General features: G+C 34.6%; 1 long non-coding RNA gene and 1 pseudogene across 1 annotated transcript; one reads left to right on the top strand and one right to left on the bottom strand.

Moving 5' to 3' along the window:
- The first annotated feature begins 10,604 nt into the window (after positions 1-10,604).
- Positions 10,605-13,327, top strand: LOC132045572 (expansin-like B1; annotated as a pseudogene).
- Positions 13,328-14,064: 737 nt separating this feature from the next.
- On the bottom strand, positions 14,065-15,191 carry LOC132045571 (uncharacterized). The gene is made up of 2 exons (XR_009412467.1): positions 14,880-15,191; positions 14,065-14,440 (listed from the first exon to the last, which is right to left on the bottom strand). It is a non-coding gene; the product is annotated as an uncharacterized LOC132045571 (long non-coding RNA).
- Between the last annotated feature and the right edge of the window lie 6,872 nt (positions 15,192-22,063).

The following is a 22,063-nucleotide window of genomic DNA, read 5'->3' as shown; positions in this document are numbered from 1 at the left end:
ACTATTTTGTGCCTTAAATATTGTTTATATTAGTCAACTTATGTAAAGAAGAAGGTAAAAACATCTTTGTCTTTTAGCTTTCTCGACAAGCTTTTGTCCAGTTTGTTTTTCCATTTAATTAAGAATCACAGTTATTAAGAACTAACTACATATTTTATAGGCTAAAATAATATGGGATATAAAGGGAAAGTGTCTAGGTGGGATTTAACTTTGAGAAGAAGAATGGTGAAAAAGGGACGTAGATTATTATTAATTGAAGCGTGAAGTTTGATGCCTATGTTTCTGGTATTGATGGTGGAGGTATTGGTAGCTTTAGGTGGTGATGGCAGAAGAAATGAAAGAGGAAGAGAAGGTATTGGAGTAGAGGGTAAAATAAGGTTAAAGCAGTATGCGATGTGATGTTCACCTCACCGAAATGTCAGGTGACCTGTGATTTTAATAGCTTGGTCCTTTTCGGTGGATTTCTATTAAAAATAAGGGTATTTTTAATAATTTTTTATATAGCGGGAGTATTTTTGTTTGCAAAGTATAACGAAAGTAAATGTAAATTATTTTAAAAGTAGAGGGACAAATCTGACCCTTTTCCCTGTTTTAAATGTACAAGTTGGCAAAGATCAAAGCATGAACAATAGTGGTAATGTTGGAAAAATTACTACAATATTTACCAACTTATGAGTCCTTTTTTTTACAAAATATAAATTTATGGGTTAAGTTTTATATTTAAAATTTTTGAAATTATGGTTTGAAACTCCAAATCATGCCTTTTCGGATGACTTGGGGTTTCAAATCATGGTTTGAAACCATGAGATGAAATGCATGTCCAACGCTGGTTTCATCTCATGGTTTCAAACTGCATGTCCAAACGTCTACTTGAAGAAAAGCAAGCCCACACGTTTTGGATTGGGATTTGCCCCCTGAAACGTGGTTATATATAATGTGCTTTTCAACCCTAACAGATAGACTCTTTCCTCAAAGGCGGATTCAGGATTTGAACTCTATGGGTTCAAACTTAAGATTTTTATCATTGAACCCATTATATTTTTAAAGTTAGGGGTTCATATATATTATTTATTACAATTTTAGTAGATTTTTACACATAAATTTATGCTCAGTGCCGAAAGTTAGGGGTTCAATTGAACCCCTACATACTATGCTACATACGCCTCTGTCTTTCCTGAGCATGATAAATATCCTGTTTTAATTCTTGACCCGTGGCCCACCACAAAAGAAAATGTTTTTGGCATAGCTTATGGTTTTTGTCCATTATGACTTTTGTTAACAGTAAGCAAATTTGTTTGCCAAGTTAATTTCAAGTTTTAACCTACGGTGGATGCAAGTCTTGAACTGTGGCCTTATGCTATTATTGTCTTGTTTGCTTAAGTGGATGGCTGTATAATTAGGTGGGCATACTTTCCTTTTGCGTGGGTATAGTCTTCCTCCTTATAAATGTGGATAATGATGTATAAAAATTAAGAATTTTATGATTAATGAATAATTATTATTACAGTGGATTATTTATGTGAAATCATTGGAAAATTCTTAAAGCTCTATACATGTGAGATTATATTAATACATGGACTGAGAATTTTGATTAATAAATAGGATCCATTAAAGTGGTCAATCTATTAGAGTCATTGAAATGTTCTTAATGTACCATGTATAAATTGTCCTTCATACGTGTACACTAGTAATGGAATTTTATCTAATGAAGAGATTTTTCTTTAGAAACTAGTAATGCTTAATTAATTCATGAGAAGAGATATCGAGGTTTTTGCCCGAAAGGTAGAAATATAATGGCTTGAGTTCTTGAGTGTATTAATCGAGAGGACAATTTGTGATAAGTAAGTGTGGTGTGTCGTACCCAAAGGAAGGACATTACACATGACTTGTGCTCATGGATAGTTAAAGAAAGAGAATAAAAATATAAATCAGATGATTTAATCCTTAACTCTGCCTAAAACAATTACTTTTCAAATTTGGTCATAGTTTGATGGTCATGAACTTCACTATCTTTGATTGACCTGAAATTTGATGGATCCATCGGAAACGACCTAGTAAGCAATATATAGTCACTGCTGCCTTGCAGTGAGCGATGCCATTTTTTCGGCATTTCGAGGTCGTTTAGATGAGTTTTAGATAGTTTGTCGGATTGAAACTTGATTTAAGTATGAAAATGTTATTCTTTATAGCGGTTTTATTGATGTTGAGTCTGGAACATAATTACACATGATGATTTAACATGAATTGATATATGATAAGGATATAGATCAGGTTATGCTTTACCCTCCCCAGACCTCACATTGTGGGATTCCACTGGGTATGTTGTTGTTGTTGTTGTTGTTGCGTGAATCAGTTATTTTCCTAATTTGATCATAGATTTAGAGATCCGGAATATTACGAACTCTGATTGATTTGAAATTCGGTAGATTCACCGAAAACGACCTATTAAGAAATATTATTGCTATGTAATGATTCATATCGTTTTTCAGCGATTTGCGGTAGAAATAATAAATTTATGTGTTGACTTTAGGTCTTCCTCCATATCGGATAAGTTTATTATGGGTTTTCATTAGGTATAATCACTAGTTATTTAGTAACTGATATTTACTCTCAATCTGAGTTATATGTTGGATCAATGGAACTAGGGATAATGATATTCACTTGGCTTAAATTAAGAGTATACTCTCCATCTGAGCTAGCTCTGGTTTTAAATTTATTGGAGTGAATACCTGGCATCGCATATATATATATATTTCATGAATTGTTCTTTTATATTGAAATTTGTTGTCAAAGATGCTTGGATATCTATGTGATGTGTTTTGAATTTTATATGCAATGATTACATAAACATGCTAATTTCCAGAAAACAACACTGACATTATGTAAATATATTTTGAAATTTTGTTCGTTGTTCTTGGTTCATGTATATTTGTACGCTAATGATGGTATGTGATAAGAATTACTGTAGAAATGTATATATATTTTTTAAGTCCTACTTTGGCTGGAAAAAAAAAAAGGAAACATTTTTATCCAAATTGGTCATGGTTTCGGAATTCTGTTTTTGGATGAACTCCGATTGACCTGAAATTTGGTATGTTCATCGGAAACGACCCACTGAGCAATACTCACGAGAAAAGCTCGTGACCTAGGCCCTTTTGTGGCCATTAGGGGTCGTTTTGATGGATTTTTGGGCGTTTTTCTATTTTCTGGAAATTTTTTGTTAAATAAAATTTTATTTCGTCAAACAGTAGTGGTAAGGTTCATTCTCTATGGTCTCCATTGTATATAACAGTGATATGATGAGTTCTATATGGTCTCTATTGTATATAACAGTGACATAATGAGTTTGTATGTTCATTATGGTTAATTACTGTGCTTCAGTCCCTAGTTAATTGATAGGTTATCTCGACTCTCCAACTGAGTTATACGTTGGCTCAATGGAACTTCGGTTTATTAAAAGTGATATTTACCTAACTTAAATTAGCAGTTCACTCTCCATCTGAGTTGGTTCTGTATTAATTTATGGGGTGAATTATCTAGTATGACTCATATAGTTTGCATGAATAGTTAAGTTTCCCTATCAAATCTAGCTATTCAATATGCATGGTTGTATGTGTGATGTGTGTTTTGAATTTTATTATTCTTACTACATAACTAATGATCTATTTAATGATTATATCTCAAATTCTCAATAGACTTTATCCAGCCCACTTACTACTAGTCAGGAACTTCGTCTGATAGAGATAAGACATTAATTTAAAGAATGCATTATATGTAACTTCTGTTAGAAAGAATTTATTTTCAGTTTCTAACCAAACAAGAGATGGATAGTTAGTTTATTTTTCTTGTAACTCTTGTGTTATTGAGTTTGATAAACATTTTATCTCTTGTGGTACATTGATGCGTGGACACTTTCAATTAATATCTCTTCTGAACAGAATAATGTTAATCTGTCCCGTAAGAGAATTTTCTTACGTGAATTGAATGAACTTATCTATGGCACTTGTGTCTAGGTCATTTTAATCTGAATAGGATTTCGAAGTTGGTCAAAGGATGTACTTTTGAGGGTCATTGAAAGTGGAGGCACTACCAACTTGTGAGTCCTATTTGAAGGAAAATGACTAAGGGACCTTTTCTCTTAAAAGGACAAAAAGTTAATGATAAGTTAAACTAATCCATTCTGATTTGTGTGGTATAATGAACTTCAAGGCAAGAGGTGATTATGAGTATTCTGTGACATTCATAGAAGATTATTCATGATATAAATATATTTACTTGATGATCTATAGGTCCGAATGCTTTGAAAATTTCAAGGTATTTAAGGCGAAAATGAAAAGCGTCAGGGAAATATATTAAGTCACTGCGATTTGATCGTAGTGGCGAGTACCACTTTGCAGAGTTCATTAGTTACTTATTAGACAAAGGAATTGCATTTCAATTGTCTACACCAAGTATTCTACAATAGATTGGTGTGGAAGAGAAAAGAAATATGACTCTTTTGAAGGTGGTAAGATTAATGATATAGACTCAGGAATATGAACGAAAGGAGGTTTATTTGCTGTCCTAAAAGAAAATAAGGTAATTATTAATACAAATGCCAGATTTTTAGAAAAGGACTATTTAATAAACCAAGTTCCTAGAAGTAAACTAGTTTTATAGGAACTAAGCAAAGAAATAGCAAATGAGCCATCTAAAAATTCTGAAGTTCAAGAACATCTAACCGACAAATCAGGGTTGACATTCCATTGCATTTAAGTAGTGGGAGAAACGTTAATAGGCGTAAGGAAATTCACTACCATTAACTAGTGGCAGTGATGCTGAGCAAATAACATTATATGAAGTCGTTAATGTTTCAATACCGAAAGACAATGAAGAATAATATTAATACTCATGAATATGATAGTGTGACTATAATAGTAGTAGTACTTAATCATAGTGGGAGAACAATAATCAAGATCGGTTTGGTGTATACTCTTGGGATAGTTTCATGATAGGATCCTGAAAAGAAATACACTTTTGGAAGAATTTCATGATACGATCCCTTAAGATCTTAGTATAAAACCGGTTAGTTACGACGAAGCACTATTGCATCACAAAACAACTTCGCAAGTTTTTTTGCAAAGAGCTTGTTGGCTAAGACTCTTGATAGTTATGCAAAAGGAATACATGTGAAAGTTGTAAATGCATGGTTAAAAGTCTAACTAGGAGATTGTTGGGGTATATACCATTAACCATGCGTTTAGATATGACATATTCTAACAATTGTCATGGTTAAAAGTCTAAGTGGGAGATTGTTGGGACATATACTATTAATTATGTGTTTGGATATAGTATTTATTATAGAACAATTATTTATTCAATTTTTAATAAAGAGTTAAATAGATCATGTACTAGTATGTGTGTCCTTTACTTATATAGTAGATAATTTAGTGTATAGAGTCTAGCTTATACACGGAAGATTAAATAATCGGTTCTTATAAGTATAAAGTTTATGTTCACAATGTAATCTAAGATGGAAATTGGACAAATCCATCGGTATGATTGTAGCACAGGATTAAATATAATGTATCTTCATTATGGAGCGGTATAGTTCCGTCTTCTTGTACTAGTACATTTTGTATGTAATGAACGGACCAAGTAGAGATAAGTGATTTTGTACTGAATATATAAAACAAATTCTCCAGTTCATTAAATGTACTTATACTCTTAATCTTGATATAATTATTACGATTAATGTAATTTGTTCATTATTTTGATTTATTAAAAGGTACGACTCAATTGCGGGTCTATGTATTCCTAATAAATTGGATAATGGCAAAATACATTTGTGAATTAATAATTTGTTGATAGAATCCATGTCTCGACTTTAAGATTGATGATACACCTTTATGAATGCTTATAAGTCTCATATGAAAACCCTGCAGGTGGATTTTGTATCCGTCACATGATATAAGTTAAGCAGAAATATAAAGGATTTGATTAGTCAATGGATTAAATTGTCAGTAATTTAATTTAATTGATTGGTATGTGTAATCTTAACATGGGAGTTAAATAAGATTTAATGAAAGATGTCGAAATTAAACTAAGGAGTGTAATTACAGTTTTTTAGTGGAATAAATTGTAATTTATTGTGGTAGGATTAATTCATTCATATTCCGAATTAATACCACAATTGGAAGCCTCGTTATTAAATCTGTGGTCCCTGCTATGCCTAATTATTCTTGAACTTGGAAAATAATATTCTTGGGGAAAAGCAAGCCCACACGTTTTGGACTAGGGTTTGCACCCTAAAACGTGGTTATATATAGTGTGCTTTCAGCCCTAACAGAGAGACTCTTTCCTGAGCCGTAATGCTTGCCCACACAAGTATTCACTGTCCAAAGGCTAGTTAGGTTACATAGCAGAAGACTGCAGGCCGTGGAACTGAAGGATGATCTTGTGGATGGTTTTTGCTCATGCTTGAAGGCTAGATTCGTGGTAGCATTCACGCTTCAAGAGATAAGTATCTATTTTATGTTTGATTAAAAATCTTTATTATGTGTTGTCTATATTACATGCAAGTTCGATCATGGCTATTTACTTCCGCTGTTTATGCATGTATTCCATCACATCCTTCATGTAGATTGATTCCATAAATATGGTGTTTGCATTTGATATTTGTTTGAGCATACCATCTTCCACTAACAAGGAGTGGATTCTACACCTTTTTTGAAAATAAATTTCCCTTGATGTCACATTCTGTGTTTATTTCACTTGGAAGTAATACTCCTATATTTTATAATGATCTATGACTTTAATTCCGAACTAAAGTAGAAAAGAGTCTAACTTTTTTTTTTCAACGGCCAAAGCATGAGGTCACCTAAGAATGAAGACACATTTAGAAAATGTAAGGTAAGATTTTCTTGTGTTAGAGTTCCACTTGGTCGGAGAATGGACTGGTGGTCTGTTTATATGGATTTGGGAGATCCTCTCCTCATGAGATAGTTTTTGGGGTGAGTTAGAATCAAGTGTCATAGCTTTACATGGTATCAGAGTCAAGTCTATCCTTGTTTAGGCTTCCTACTAATGCTCCAATTGGGCCCGGGTGTTAGGGGGGTGTTAGAGTAGGTTAGATTCCAACACTGGTTGGGGAAGTGACTGAGTGCAGAGGCGGATCCAGAATTTGGAGGTTCCGGGTGCCACTGTGCTGTAAATGTAGACGTATTGCAATTTACACGGTCCAATTAATAGAGTAATTAAACATTTGATCGGTTTTATCAACTTTAAATTGCGGTTTGGGTTATTTGTCTTTTCAATTTACGTAGACAAATATTTCCAAATATTATATAGAAAAAATTATGCTTAGATAGGTACATCAACTCAAGCTTGCAAGCATAATTTCTACTATAACATAAAAAATAAAAAAAAATCTTTTTTAAATCAGTGTGAACTAAGACTCAACATACCCTTTTATTTTCCATTTTGTTAAACCATTTAAGTAAAATAAAATAACACGTAAAATTAAAGATAAGAAACAATGACGAAAGAGAGCGGAAAAAATTACTAAAATTTTGACGAAGAGAGAGGAGAAGATTCGAGAGAAGAGAAAGAGTTTTCAGGAAGAAGAAGAAGAAATTAGCTATCACTTTGGGCAAATACCTCAGTCACCCATGATACACAGGTACATAACTTGCCTATACTAAAAATATTTTAAGAAGTGTAGCAGCAAGGGTTCGAACTTGCGCCCTTGGGGAGGAAAACCTGGCGCCTAACCATTGGCACTACGGCCTCCATTTTTATTCCGGGTGGCACAATGATCTTTTATAAGATATCTTATACATATATACATACATATATATAGTTTCAACCGAGGCGTTGGGGTGGCGTGGCACTACATAGATTCGCCCCTGACTGAGTGGTCTGTTTATATGGACTTGGGCAATTCTCCCTTCATGAGCTAGTTTTTGAGGTTGAGTTAGGCTGAAATGTCATATCTTTACATCTTGAAACAACTCAGTAGGTAAGCACCCCCCGCCTATAATCCCAGAATCATGGGTTCGAGTCACCAAATGAGCAATAACTCTAACAAAGGGGATCAAAGGGGAGGGAATGAAAAAAAACTCAGTACTGATAAGAAGAAAGAATCCAACTTATAGTTCGGTTATGTTTGCGACTGATCGAGGAGTGATCCCTCTCTTATTTTCCCTTTTTTGTTGATAAGAAAGGAGACAATAAGCCCGTCAACATTGAAGCTTCCGTTTTTGGCAGCTGTTAGACCTTTCCGTATCTCTCTTTGTACTCTTTCCTTTCTGTCTTTTCAATCTTTTCTTTCTTTATTTCTTTCTTAAGTGGCTTATTAGCTTGAAAGCTTTCCTTGCCTTTAAGGCTTTACCGGAAACATGAATATTTTATGAGGAATGTGGAAGAAGAAATAAAAGGGGAAGAGGGTGGTGAGGTGGTATGTCAAATGACGTCCACCTCACTCATATGTCAGACCATGTGGGATTTTAATAGCCATGGTGGAGCACCGTTCACTACTAGAAATAAAGCTTTCCCTCCGACAAATCAGTGGGAAATTCGTGTGAAAACATGATTTTTTCACCTCATTCCCACTGAACCAGCTCACTAGGAAAACGCATGTTGGGAAACAGGTTCCTATAAAGCTGGGAAACTTCCTAATTTTTTTCGTATGGAAACACTACTATTTTTTCTTCTCTCACTGATTCAATTAAAATATCGAGGGGAATAGCCATTGAAGATTTTTAGTGAGAAGTTTCAGCGGGAAAATGGTGATTTTCTAGTAGTGGTTAGAAATAGGTGTATTTTTATTACTTTGCTAACGACTGGGGTGATGTTCTCCAGATAGTATAACGGAGGTCAGATATAGACAATAGTTGAAAGTAGAGAGGTAAATATGACCCCTTATCCTTGTTAGAATCAATAATCCAACCCACAATAAAATATGTGACCTAAAGTCAAAATTTAAAAAGAGGTCTTAAATTTATTTAACAAATTTATATAGTTTATTTGATGCTTATTCTCATAGCTTCTTAAAATGCATGGCAGTTAATTATATTTTGATAGATTTTTTTTTTTTTTTTTAATGTATGATCAATTAGTGTAATCTTTCTTGAGACATTACTGATTTTAGGTAAGTTCTTACTGATTTTACTTTTTTTTTTTTTTTTCAACTGAGGAGATTGTTATAGAAACTATTCAAATTATTCTATAAGACAGAGAAACATTTAAAATAGAATTAAGACTTAAACTGATTTAATATGCTAATAAGATATCAACTTTTACTTGAATAACTTCCTGTGTTACTTTTAATTCCAAAAATAAGTTAAAACCATCAATTTTATCGTGATTATTATGTCTTAGAAGATATTCAAACTTAAGATAATACATTTTCAGATTTAATGGCTTATTTTTCGAAAGTCGCAAAAGCTGAATTGCCCAGAAAAACAAAAAGAGAAGAACAATTTTGGAGAAGAGATAATACTTTTTCGTGTAGGATAACTTATCACAAACACAACTCATTTATAGGCAAACTATTGGAGATGTTATTACAAGGAGAATTATGGGGCGTTATAGAATTGTTACACCATTCAAAATGACTGTTACAGAGGATTAAAGTCAATTGTCACAAAGGATTAATTCTGCTGGAGCTTTTACACAAAATTTCTTTTGGAATGTATCTGGACACATTCTTGCAAGCTTGTATTTGGACACTTTTCTAGTAGGCTATAATATATTAAAAATAAGTTTGAAAACCATATCTGGATTAGGCCTAACGTAAACCTTGCGCATGGGGGAGGCAAATCTACTAGTTTTGCCTTCAAGCCCTTTTTCTCTATTCACAAGACCTATTCACTAGCTCTTTTCAAACTCAATTAAGATCAATTCAATATAAATGAGAAAAGGAATTCGTCCTAATTATGAGAGACTTTTGTCTTTCACATAATATTAAAAAAAAAATAAGAGAAGAAAAAGAACCCATACAAAATCTTTGACTTTAATTTGCATTACCAACTATTGATAAAAATACCAACAGGTACTACATAGATCAAGGTGAACTGTGATCTATGGCAAATTCGAAAAGTTCAACTGAATTCATTGTTTATTGTTTGAATTATCAATATATATGCATACCACATTTAAAATGTATATATAAAATAAGAACACACTCATTCTAAACCCACTAATGGTAGATCCTGAATTATTTTTCACCTCTCCGCTACAAGCCTACAACTATCCAAAATGATCATTTTGTAATTTCAAAATCAGCCTTTTACTAATTTGAAAAGTGAAAAGTTTATGCAACATAGCTATGTCAAAAGTAAACGTTTAGTTCCGTCTCTTGATAGAAAATCTGGAAGCAAAAATATCATATGGTTCTTTCCAGGTTTAATTAAGGCGTTCAATGATTGATTAAGCACATAGTGTAATTGTGTGTCACCAAGTTAATTTTGGGAGTAACTTTTCTTTCGTTTACATGTGGTTTCCACTGTCCATAGTGGAAGAGAAATGTGGCAGCAAACGTCCATTCCCATTCCTCTTCAGCACACCTATAAATTTAGAGATTTCCTCACTACAATATCACATTAATTCACAACACTTTCTCATTTTTCTAAAGGCAAAAAAACTAAAAAAATGGTCTTCCTCAAAAACGATTACACTTTTCTCTGCATGTTTTTGCTCTTGCCTACGCTATGCTACAGCGATAATTATGTTTCAAGAGCTGCCTATTACAGTACCCCTGATGGCATGGGGACACCAAGTATATGCCCTTTTTATCTTATAGTATATGTTAAATTTATAATTAACGTTTTGTAGGTACATAAAGTTTTTAGTTGACTCCATGTCAAGACTTTTTATTTTTATAAAATTATCAAATTATATGTCACTTTGTTGATAACCATTGATTAATTTGACTTTCAAAATCGACTTATTAGTGTGACCTAAAAATGGGATGAAAATGTAACTAAAGTTTAAGAGAACATCACCCACATCTTAATACATGATCTTAACCCGGCCCTTCCCAATAATACAGATAAAGTTAATTATTAAGTAAACTTGCATGCACTAGCTAATTACTATTTTAACATTTAATCAGGTGGAGCGTGTGGTTACGGAGACTATGGCAAAGATGTTAATGGTGGCGAGGTTTTTACAGCCTCCAAGAGGCTTTACAAAAATGGAGCTGGCTGTGGAGCTTGCTACCAGGTAATTAATCTAATCCTTATTGCTTTAGGATTTAATTACACACATTAATACCTATGTATTTTAATTGAGTATAGCAAATTATTTGCTTTATTTTTAAAAGTATCAAATTATGCTTACTATGGGTAGTTAGTTAGTTACATGTTGGTTCATGTTACTTAAATTTATATATACCAACAGTGTAAAGAATTACACTATCAGGTCAACTCAAAATATCTATGACTAATTTTCATAAAAAGTGAGTCAGCAATTCATGGAAGAATGAATCGGTAAAAAACTTATGACTGCACCAACTACAAGAAAAAGCCTCATGATAGTCAATATGGGGCCTCAGCACCCATCAATGCACGGTGTTCTTCGACTCATCATTACTCTAGATGGTGAAGATGTTGTCGACTGCGAACCGGTATTGGGTTCTCTACATAGAGGGATGGAGAAAATTGCGGAAAATCGAACAATTATACAATATTTGCCTTATGTAACACGTTGGGATTATTTAGCTTCTATGTTAACAGAAGCAATAACTATAAATGGACTCAAAAAATTAGGCAACATTCAAGTACCTAAATGGGCTTAGCTATATCATTATGTCGGAGTTGAGTCCGATATATAGCTTCTCTATGGCTCGCTCCTCTGCAATCTTGAAAATAAAACAGATTACTTCCTATAACAAATAACTATGACCTTATATTCCTTACACCGACGATGTTCAATATGTACTTAATCATCAGTAGCATTAACTAACAAGGAAAATTTACAGGTAAGGTGCAAGAACAAGGGATTGTGCAGTGAGGAAGGTACAAAGGTAGTGGTGACTGACAGTGGAGAAGGGCCTGGAACAGACTTCATTCTCAGCTACCGCGCCTATGCTAAATTGGCTAAGCAGCCTAATATGGCTAAGCATTTGTTTGCTAAAGGAGTGGTTGAAGTAGAATATCGTAGAGTTTCTTGCAAATATGGAGCAAATCTGATGCTTAAAATCAATGAACATAGCAAGTACCCTAACTACCTTGCTATCGTTGTTATGAACCAAGGTGGTGCTACTGACATCCTCGCTGTCGAAGTCTACGAGGTTCGTCTCATTTACCATATTAACAAAATCTTTTTGGGGCTGCAATTAGTGGTGGAGGCAGAATTTTTACCGAAGTCTTCATTTTCTAGTATATATATATACATTAAAAAAATTAACCTTTTATATATAGTGAGATTTTACAATGAAGAGGTTCAGATGAACACCATTCTTCTGCCCCTCTAGCTCCGCCCTTGGCTGAAACTAGTGTGGATGATAGACGAGTCGGAGCAGGGCAGAGGAGCCTGTCCACACGCCCTATACCATATTGAGTCAACTTGCCGCATTTACTATCCAATAATCCTATTTTTTCAACCTTATTTTCAAGATAAATTAAGATTAGCACAAATTTTAACTGTGCCAATTCACTTAAATTATGCTTATAGTTGTAGTCAGGTTTAATCTCAAGGATGATCATCCAACTAATAAAGGTCTATTGCAGTAAAGGCACAAAAAAATTGTAAATATACAACACGGCCATATTTCGTAGTATAAAGTATAGGAAAGTCATCAAAACTTCATCGACTTGGTGCATTGCATATTGATAACCTTTCAAGGACTATCTACCTTTAGTATTTATGTGATAATAAGAGTCTATCTTGGCAAACATGAATAATTGCTATATGTTGATGCAGGAGGAAACAGAAGAATGGATATCAATGAGGAGGTCCTATGGAGCTGTGTTCGACCTACCGAACCCACCAAATGGTGAACTTAAGTGAGGTTCCTCACAAGTGCTGGTGCTGAGACCAAATGGGTGCAGTCTGATAAGGCTGTAATCCCTGCTGAATGGGAAGCTGGGACTACTATTGAGACGGACATTCAGCTCTCTTAGACAAAAAAATAAAAATATATAAGCATTATAACATATATCTATGTCTAATGAGTTATTAGTGCTTGGCTATCAGTTTACAGAAGTAATTTTAGATTAGTTGCGGGCGTACTAGGAATCACGCACGGTGAACACGATGCTTTAAGCATCGTCTTGAGTTATCATGTGTTAAGTTCTTGTACTTCGTTCTCTAATATATATTATAATAGTAATAAATTTCTTCACTGCTGTTTGTTTTAACTATCTTGTTGAGTTATCATGGCTCAAGTTCTTGTACTTCGTTCTCTATTTGATGTAAAACATAGTACTAGTAGCAGTTGATTCAACATATAAGTAATGAGTATAGTTGCAACTAGTAAAGTTGGAAGACTTTATATCGTCTGTTCTAGTGTGGTTAGATTTTGCAGCAACCAGGGATCTTGAATACGTCCCCGTTCTTTCCACTGCTGACATGATTGTTAAATTCACAAAAGAAACAACAGATCTTAACTACAGTTATCAGATTACAACTTCCATCATGTGCATTGATTCAATAAGTATGGTGAGCTTGCATTTGATATTTGCTCGAGTATACCGTCTTCCAATAATACACTACAGAAAAAACGCTTTTTCCCAGCAGTTTGGTCCTTTATTTTGGGATGGTTCAAATTGCCGCAGTATAAAATCAGTTTAGACCTGTTGCCTGATAAGGGGTCGGAAAACCCTTTTCCGACGGTTTAGTAGAACTGCTAGAATAACAGCAACAAATTACTAAACAGAGGCGGTTTTGTTATGTTTAGCGGCGGTTTGTCATATACGATTTCCCGGCGGGTTAGGTTGATTTTACGGCGGTTTAACCCATAAAACTGACAGTACGATTTCCCGGCAGTTTGCAATTCAATTTGTGGCGGTTTGACCCCATTTTATTCTGTAGAATTTGCCTAATATTTTTACATATTCCAACCAATAAACAACATAGCAATTAAATAGAAAAACAACTTTGGCAAAATATATAGCTCATTCAATTACAATAGCCATCTGATCACAAGACAAAAAATCTGTACTACTCAATAAAAGGCACAGTGGCAAAAAACCTCAAATAACTAGAATAATAGGTTCAAAAACAAGCAACATAGCTCCCATTTGGAGAATTATTAACGGAACAATTTCTATTTGTCCAAATATAAGACCTAAAATCTGATAAACTGATGCAAAATCCACAGTTCCAGAAAAACAAGTTCATTGCTAACAAAATTAGAACTGAAATCCATAAGCAAAATCCAGGTTGAGCAACATGATTAGCATCGCGGTGGGTTTCAACATTTGGATGAGGAATGTGGTCTTGGCCTGTTTGATGCCTGAAAATATAAACATAAAAAACAAATAAGAACAATAAGGAATAACACTTTTCAGATAAAGAATAACCTACTACTTGAGTACCACAAAGTTTAACACTTCTCTCCTGAGGGGAATTTAAGTATTGCATATAAGCAATTCCAACACGAAGAAACCTTTTGTTGATCAATGCTAATTAAACTTTTTGGCCATTAACGCATACCGCAAGATCAATGCTACTTAAACTTTTTGGCCATCATCTCCTACTTCTTAAACCTCTCTCCCTATCTATTCTTTCATTTTGTTCTGAACAACTTATATTAGTGGTAGAAATAAGTAGTTTTAGATTTGAACTTTTACTTTTCAAGATCTTTTGAGAATTTTTAGGGGATCTAGCTAGGAGCTTTCAATAAAGGCAGCTAACTTTTAAGAAAAGGTAGAAGAAAAGATTATGGTGATTACTGCAGCTACCACTTCACTTTTACTACTACTTGCTTCTCATCATTCCCATTTGCAAATTTCAAAACCATCCACATGATTTAAACCTTAGAACCATGTAAATAAAACCTTCATTTGACCTTGTCCTTTTCTTGAAGCACCAACTTAAAATTCCTTCACAAAAAGCCAAAGGAGTAGACCTTTTTTTTTTTTTTCCTTTTTTGCCTTTTTTTGCCTAAAGTTTTTTTTTTTTTTTTTGCATGGATAGTGGAGGAAGTAGTAACATTATGTTGAGGGACTATAGGAAAGGGAATTGGACAGTGCAAGAACCAATGGTTCTTATAGAAGTAAAAAAGATGGATGATGAAAGGAGAATGAAAAGACAAGATAGTGAAAGTGGGAATAAACCAGGAGAATTAAGATGGAAATGGGTGGAAGATTATTGTTGGAGAAATGGTTGTTTAAGATGGGACCAAAAGTTAGGTAAAAAGAAAGCAGAAAACAATGATAACAAAACAGCTTTAAACAATTCCCTCAATGCAAGTATAAACAAACACAAAAATCCAAAAAGTCAGTAACTAATGCAAGTAGATAAACTCTGTATTTGTAATGACTCTTGAACTTAGAAAGAAACCGAACTGTTTTCATATTCGAGTTACTGGAAATTTGTTTTGAAAGGGAACTTATCATTTTCTATTCAGACATTTCATATTTCAAGAATTTCCGGAAACATACCCCATCTTAGGAGAAACAAATAGTTATTTCAACAGAAAAAATACAAAAATATAAAAATAGTGCACCTGTATAATGTCGTCATATACACTATTCTTGTAGTTAACTGGAACCTTACGCCATGACTTGTAACACATAGGAAATTTAGAAAAGTTTATAAGGCGACCCTAAATCTCCCAGTAAGGTTGTTCACCCAAGAGACCACGCATCATCTAGACCAAATGCGATTATTGCACGGAATGATTTTTACACATCAAATATTGGTTGCGAAAGGAAAAAAAAAAAAAAAAAAAAAAAGGAAGAAGGAAAGAAAGAAAGAAGAGAGAGAACGAGGGAGAGAGAGAGAGAGATCCTGGCATTTGGGGTGGCTTGGTTGGGGGGTGGGTGAGCCAGAGGGCCCTTATACCGATTAGAATATGAGGAGGAGAGAGAAGCACAGCTTAAAAATTCCTTCACAAAAAGCCATGATAATTCTTTTTGCCCGTATGGATAGTGGAGGAATATCATTATGTTGAGGGACTATAGGAAAGAGATTGGACGGTGCCAATTTCTTCTCGTAATGGTACCACCCTGAAAAAGACATCTAAAACAAAAATTGTCATATTTTAAATAATATCGTTGTAAAGCAAATCGAAAATACAAGAGTAATGCTTACCAATAACACAAAAATAAAATGATGCTTACCAATAAGACCGACAATGACTCAATAGCTCTTCTTCTTACTTTGTTTTGAAAGGGAACTTATCATTTCTATTCGGACATTCCATATTTTCAAGAATTTCCGTCTCGGAGAAACAAATAGATTTCAGTAGGCACTGTAGGACATCATCATCATGACTTGTAACACATGGGAAATGAATTAGACCACTAAATCTCCCGAGAAGCATACTCTATTGGTTGGCCAAGCTTATTGCACGGGATGATAATTCTTTTACGGTGGCATATCTAACATGATCACAAAAATTGTCATATTCTATTAGACAAATCCACTACAAGTAATAATGATGCTTACCGAAATCCAATAGCTCTTCTTCTTATTTAGGTAGTCTCACTACATCATCATCTCCGGTAAAGAGTTTGTCGGTGGCATCTTAACATGATCACTAACATTAGACGAAGAAGCACCTTGAACAAGCTCCACTACAAGTTTGTGATGCGAAACCGACAACCTTAAAGAGTTTACACTAACCTCAAGTGGTGTAGCCTTGAACCTTCTTGGCCTAGCCATTGCCGCAAATATAGGCGGAAAGTTAGTAACACATAATTTTAGCAACAACCAATTAAAAAGCAGAGACTTTAATAGAGAAAATTAAAGTCAAAATTAACATCAAGTGTCTAGACAGAAGCCTATTATACAGGTGGAGGAACTCTAATTAAATGTGCAACAAACAGTTTGGATGACGTAGTGTTCATTTAAAACTTTTAAAATCTAGTAGTCATATTTCTAGATAGTATTTATCTTCATCTTCTATTTTCATCCCTTGTCAATCGTAAATCTTGATCACCATCAGGAAACCGACTACCCAGATCTTCTTGTGAAGAAGAAATGATATCATAAATGGACTCTTCTTCTGTTTCTTCTCCCATGTCATACAAGTCTCTTGGTTTTAGATGAACAACAACACTCCATTGTTTTTCCTTTTCATCATCAACATAATATACAAGTTGGGCCTGTGATGCCAATATATACAGCTCATGCTCTTCCCGATCACCAAAATGTATCAAACGGGAAAAATTAACACTCGTAAATCCCAACTCGTCTTTTTTATGCCTCTATCAGTAGTGGTATTAGCCCATTGACACTTGAACAAGGTAACTATAAATTGACCATTGTAGTTCAATTCGATTATGTCCACCAATTTTCCGTAATACGCAACACCTCCAACTACCATATTGTTGTCATGGTTGCTTGCATAACTTCTAGTATCAAATGTACCAAATACTCCACGTTTTGAGTTTTTATTTTGCTCTCGTGATAGAGTTCTAAATTTGAATCCATTGACATTGTATGAAGTAAATCTCTTGGCTTCTTCAAGTGGTCCAACTGCAAGCCACCTAAGTTCCCTGGAATGCTCATTGACGTCATTCAAAATCTGACATTGAGAATGAGCCATATAAATTCATGATTGATTAAATCTCCAAAGTAGGAAAAAAATATGACATAACTTTCACTTACTCGCTTTTGAAACTAGTAAACAAATTCTTTGTGCACAATTTTATCTATCATAGATTCCGACCGAGTTCGACTCCTTAACCTTCTCTTTGTTTTTGTCCTAAATTACCTATATAGAAAATAAGTTAACAGTTAGCAGCAACAGTAGCTAGATTAATTTTCGGTGAATTAAATAGCACAATCAAAGCAACAGTAATGAGTGGGTAGAAAAAACAGTTAGCAACAACAGTAGCTATAAGAGTCAGTGATAAGAAAATAGAGAGCAGAGAGAAATGAAAACAATTTGCATATAATTATAATAAAATCACAACTACTTGGCTACTGCTGGATAAAATCACACACACAAAAATCTACTAGAGTGCATTTAATTTACTTACTTGGATAAATCGGTCAACTTCTTGGACAATTAATTAACACATGACGATGTGCTTGTAGCTTACGTTATTGGTAGCTTAAAATATGAACCCGCTACTGATTTGCTAATTTTTGGGAACATAGTTTCCTTTTCATGATATCCAACATCATCAGGTTTATCATCCTGTCACGCCCCAAATCTGGAGTGGCGTGACCGGCACTCGATGCCAACTTAGGCCCGAGCGAACCGCTCTAAATCTAAAACTCTGGGAGTAACCCCTAACTTAAACCAATAAGGCCTACCTGTAACACCCCGTATCTTAGAACTCATGTTAGACTCGTATCATTAGAGTTTTAGCGAAAAATTTGAAAGTTTGTACGTATTACGAAAGTGGTTGACCAGCCTGCTTCGGGCACCTGTAACTACTTGATTAGTTGATAATTTGAGAAAACTTAAAACATGAAAGTTGTAGCACTTTGGAATAGATTTCCAACGGTATCTTATAGAGCTCAAACAGAGCTCTGTGCTAAGGGTTATGCCTATTTTACTAACGCTAGTTAGAGCAGAATTTTCAGATTTTGTGTTACGTTTTTTAGCCTTTTCCTACTCGAATTGGGGCTCCCTATTTTATTATTTTATGAAGCAAAAACGTCCATAACACTATTATAAACCCTAAGAGACTATTCATCCCTAAAGAACCTAGACACTTCAATCTTTTAAGAAACTCATTCTTGCAATCAAGAAAAATCAAGAAACCTTCAAGAATTTGGTTGGGCAATCTAGTTTCCCAAGGTTCCTCCAAGGTAAATATTTTAATCAAGAACCTTTGTATTCTACAAGATTTATCATTTATAAAGACTATAATAAATTCATCCATCCCGTTACCCTATAAAAAATCAAGAGTTGTAAAAATTGGAGAAAACTCTAGTATTTTCTATTGAGTTTCATTCCGACCAGCCATATTAATTTGGTGTTTCCCGATAATATAACCGTTGGATCGGGCCCAAATTTTAACTGAGTGTTCATAACACATAAGTATAAAATATAAACGGTGGAGATTGGATTTGGAGGTCCGGAGAAGTACTCTTTGAGCCACAACAGTAGCTACGAAAATCAGTGAAAACTCTTCTCAAGGTTTCAAATTCAAAGCTTTTGGAATTCTTCTTCAAAGATTCAGACTTTTCTTCAAGTTTTGGAATGATTAAGGTATGTAGAATTACTATCTACGTGTGGGAACATCATTGTTCTTCCCCGCCTCATAATCCATAAATTATGATTCTTTACTTAAAACTAGGATTTCTATACCATGCTCATGATAACCCTAGGTCCATGTCCATGATTATATTATGTATGAATTGTTATAATTCCATCATTGAGTTCTTAATATTTCTTTATGATTATTAAGAATCTATCCGTAATCTATGAAAAATCCATATATCTCATTCCATGGGTTCATGCATGCTAGTTTATGATATATTATGCTATTTTCAAGAAAATACTATACATGTTTTACAAGTTCATGCAAGCAAGCTATAATTTATGATATCCATGTACAAGCAAGTTATATTCATGAAAACCATGGGCGAAAAGTGCCACTTATTCTACATGTTCATGATTTTGGGAGTTACTTTAATTACGAGAAGGCTTGAATAGCTCGAAACTACGTAGCCACCGTAGGATGAGGATCGCTCCACCCATGTCCCCGACGATCTCTCATAATGACCTGATCCTTTCATATTTTATTAAATCTTATATTCCCTGGCAAGGACCGGGTGTTCTGCTGCCGGGACGCATGCACCAAACCATGTACCCTACTTATGATATTTCTACCATGTTATATATATATATATATATATATATATATCATATTCATGTTCGACTGTGTTCGATTTCACTTTCGGTGCTTATCATTATTATTTCATGTCTCATGTTATTTCATTCGGTTAGCTTTACATACCAGTACATTCAAAGTGCTGACGACCCCTTTCTATTGTCCGGGGGCCTGCATTTCACGATGCAGGTATGGACTTACAGGACTACAGATGTACTCTATAGGATCATCCATGTATCAGCTTTTGGTGAGCCCCATCTTCTTCGGGTTTTGGTCATTATTTACTTTTCTGATAGTTATGCATTTGAGGTATGCTGGGGGCCTTGTCCCAGTAAGTATGTTTAGCATTTCAGACTCATGTTAGAGGTTTCATAGACTAGTCAGTATGTCATGTCAGATATTCAGAGTCGTGTATCCATCTTTGGCTCAATTTATGATATTTTCGCATTAATGTTTTAAAGAAGTATTTTATTAAATATTATGACATATCATATTTTATAAATATATCACATTACATGCTATATTCACGCTTATGTTATTCCTATGATGATTCGGAAGCCATATGGTTCGCTCGGTCACATGCAGTAAGGCACCGAGTGCCGTGTTTCGCCCAGGCCATGGTTCGGGGCATGACACTACCTGCACACAAACAATACTAACAAGCCGGCGTGGTACATGTCTGATATATATATATATATATATATATATATATATATATATATATATATATATATATGGACCATCTTCTCGTACGGGCACACATACCCAAAATATAAATACATAGCGAGCAAGCCAACGAGGTCGCCATGTATGTTGTACAACAAAATGAGGCTTTACAAGGCTACATAACATCCCCACAACGTACAATTGTCCACACGGACCTATCGGAACACGGTACAGAGAAAGAACGAGGACATGGCCCCGTCGTGCACGTATATATATATCAAAACGACATACCACAAGGGACGACTCGGGACCAAGTGACGCCGGTTGGGGGTGAGTGGAGCCGACTGCCCATCGGAAATGATCGTACGTCGATTACACAACTGCGGGCGTGAACGCATCACCCCCACGAAAGAGACGTCGGTACGAAACAATGTACCAAGTATGTGAACGACGAATGGCGAAACTAAAAGCGGAATCGAAAATATAATAATACCTTCGGAGGCCAAAGAATGCTGCGAGTATCTCACTTGACACTGTCTCATATGAGCTGCCAATACCATGATAGCATATGTCTCGGCTGACCAAGTGGCCGAGGCTAAATAAAATGTCTCGGCGACCAAGTGGCCGGGCTAAATAAAATGTATAGGAAAATACATAACCCCCCCCCCCGACATATACTCGGATTAATTATGGCGCACTAACCGTTGCGGGCGACCTATTACCCACGGCCTTATTTTTTACGTATTTTTGTACCATTTTTTGGTGACGTGGCAAAAAAAAAAAATTGAAGCTCGGTTGCGCGATGGAGAGTGTTGCACACTCTCGCCACATTAATTAATCTTTGCCACATCACATTTCTTGCCACTTTTCCTTTTTTTTTTCATTTGATTTTTCTTTTATTAATTATATTTACACTAATTAACCTCTAATTAACCATTAAACCATTAATTTTGTCTTCTTCATCACTAAACTCTTCTTCTTATCACTAAACCACTTCTTCTTCTTCTTCATTATTTTCCTTCTTCATTTCAATCCATCAACTCATTTTTTTCCTCCATTAGCACACACACATTCAACCCATTTTCTTCCTCGAAAATTAACATACACACACACACACACATTCAACCCATTTTCTTCCTCCATTAACAACACACATTCAACCCATTTTCTTCCTCCATTAACACACACACATTCAACCCATTTCTTCCTCCATTAACACACACACATTCAACCCATTTTCTTCCTCCATTAACACACACATTCAATTTAATCATCAATCATAAAGACTTATTTTCAAGAAACATTCAACCCATTTTCTTCAACCCATTTTCTTCCTCTATTAACACACACACATTCAACCTATTTTCTTCCTCCGTTAACAAACACATTCGTTTGAAGGCAAATCAAACACCAAAATATCTCATCACTTTGAAATGGCATTATGTTTTAAT

This window comes from Lycium ferocissimum, unplaced genomic scaffold (genome assembly GCF_029784015.1).
Source record: "Lycium ferocissimum isolate CSIRO_LF1 unplaced genomic scaffold, AGI_CSIRO_Lferr_CH_V1 ctg7094, whole genome shotgun sequence".
Taxonomy (NCBI): domain Eukaryota; kingdom Viridiplantae; phylum Streptophyta; class Magnoliopsida; order Solanales; family Solanaceae; genus Lycium; species Lycium ferocissimum.
Note: the sequence above shows the minus strand (reverse complement) of the source record. Positions and strands in the feature narration are given on the sequence as shown.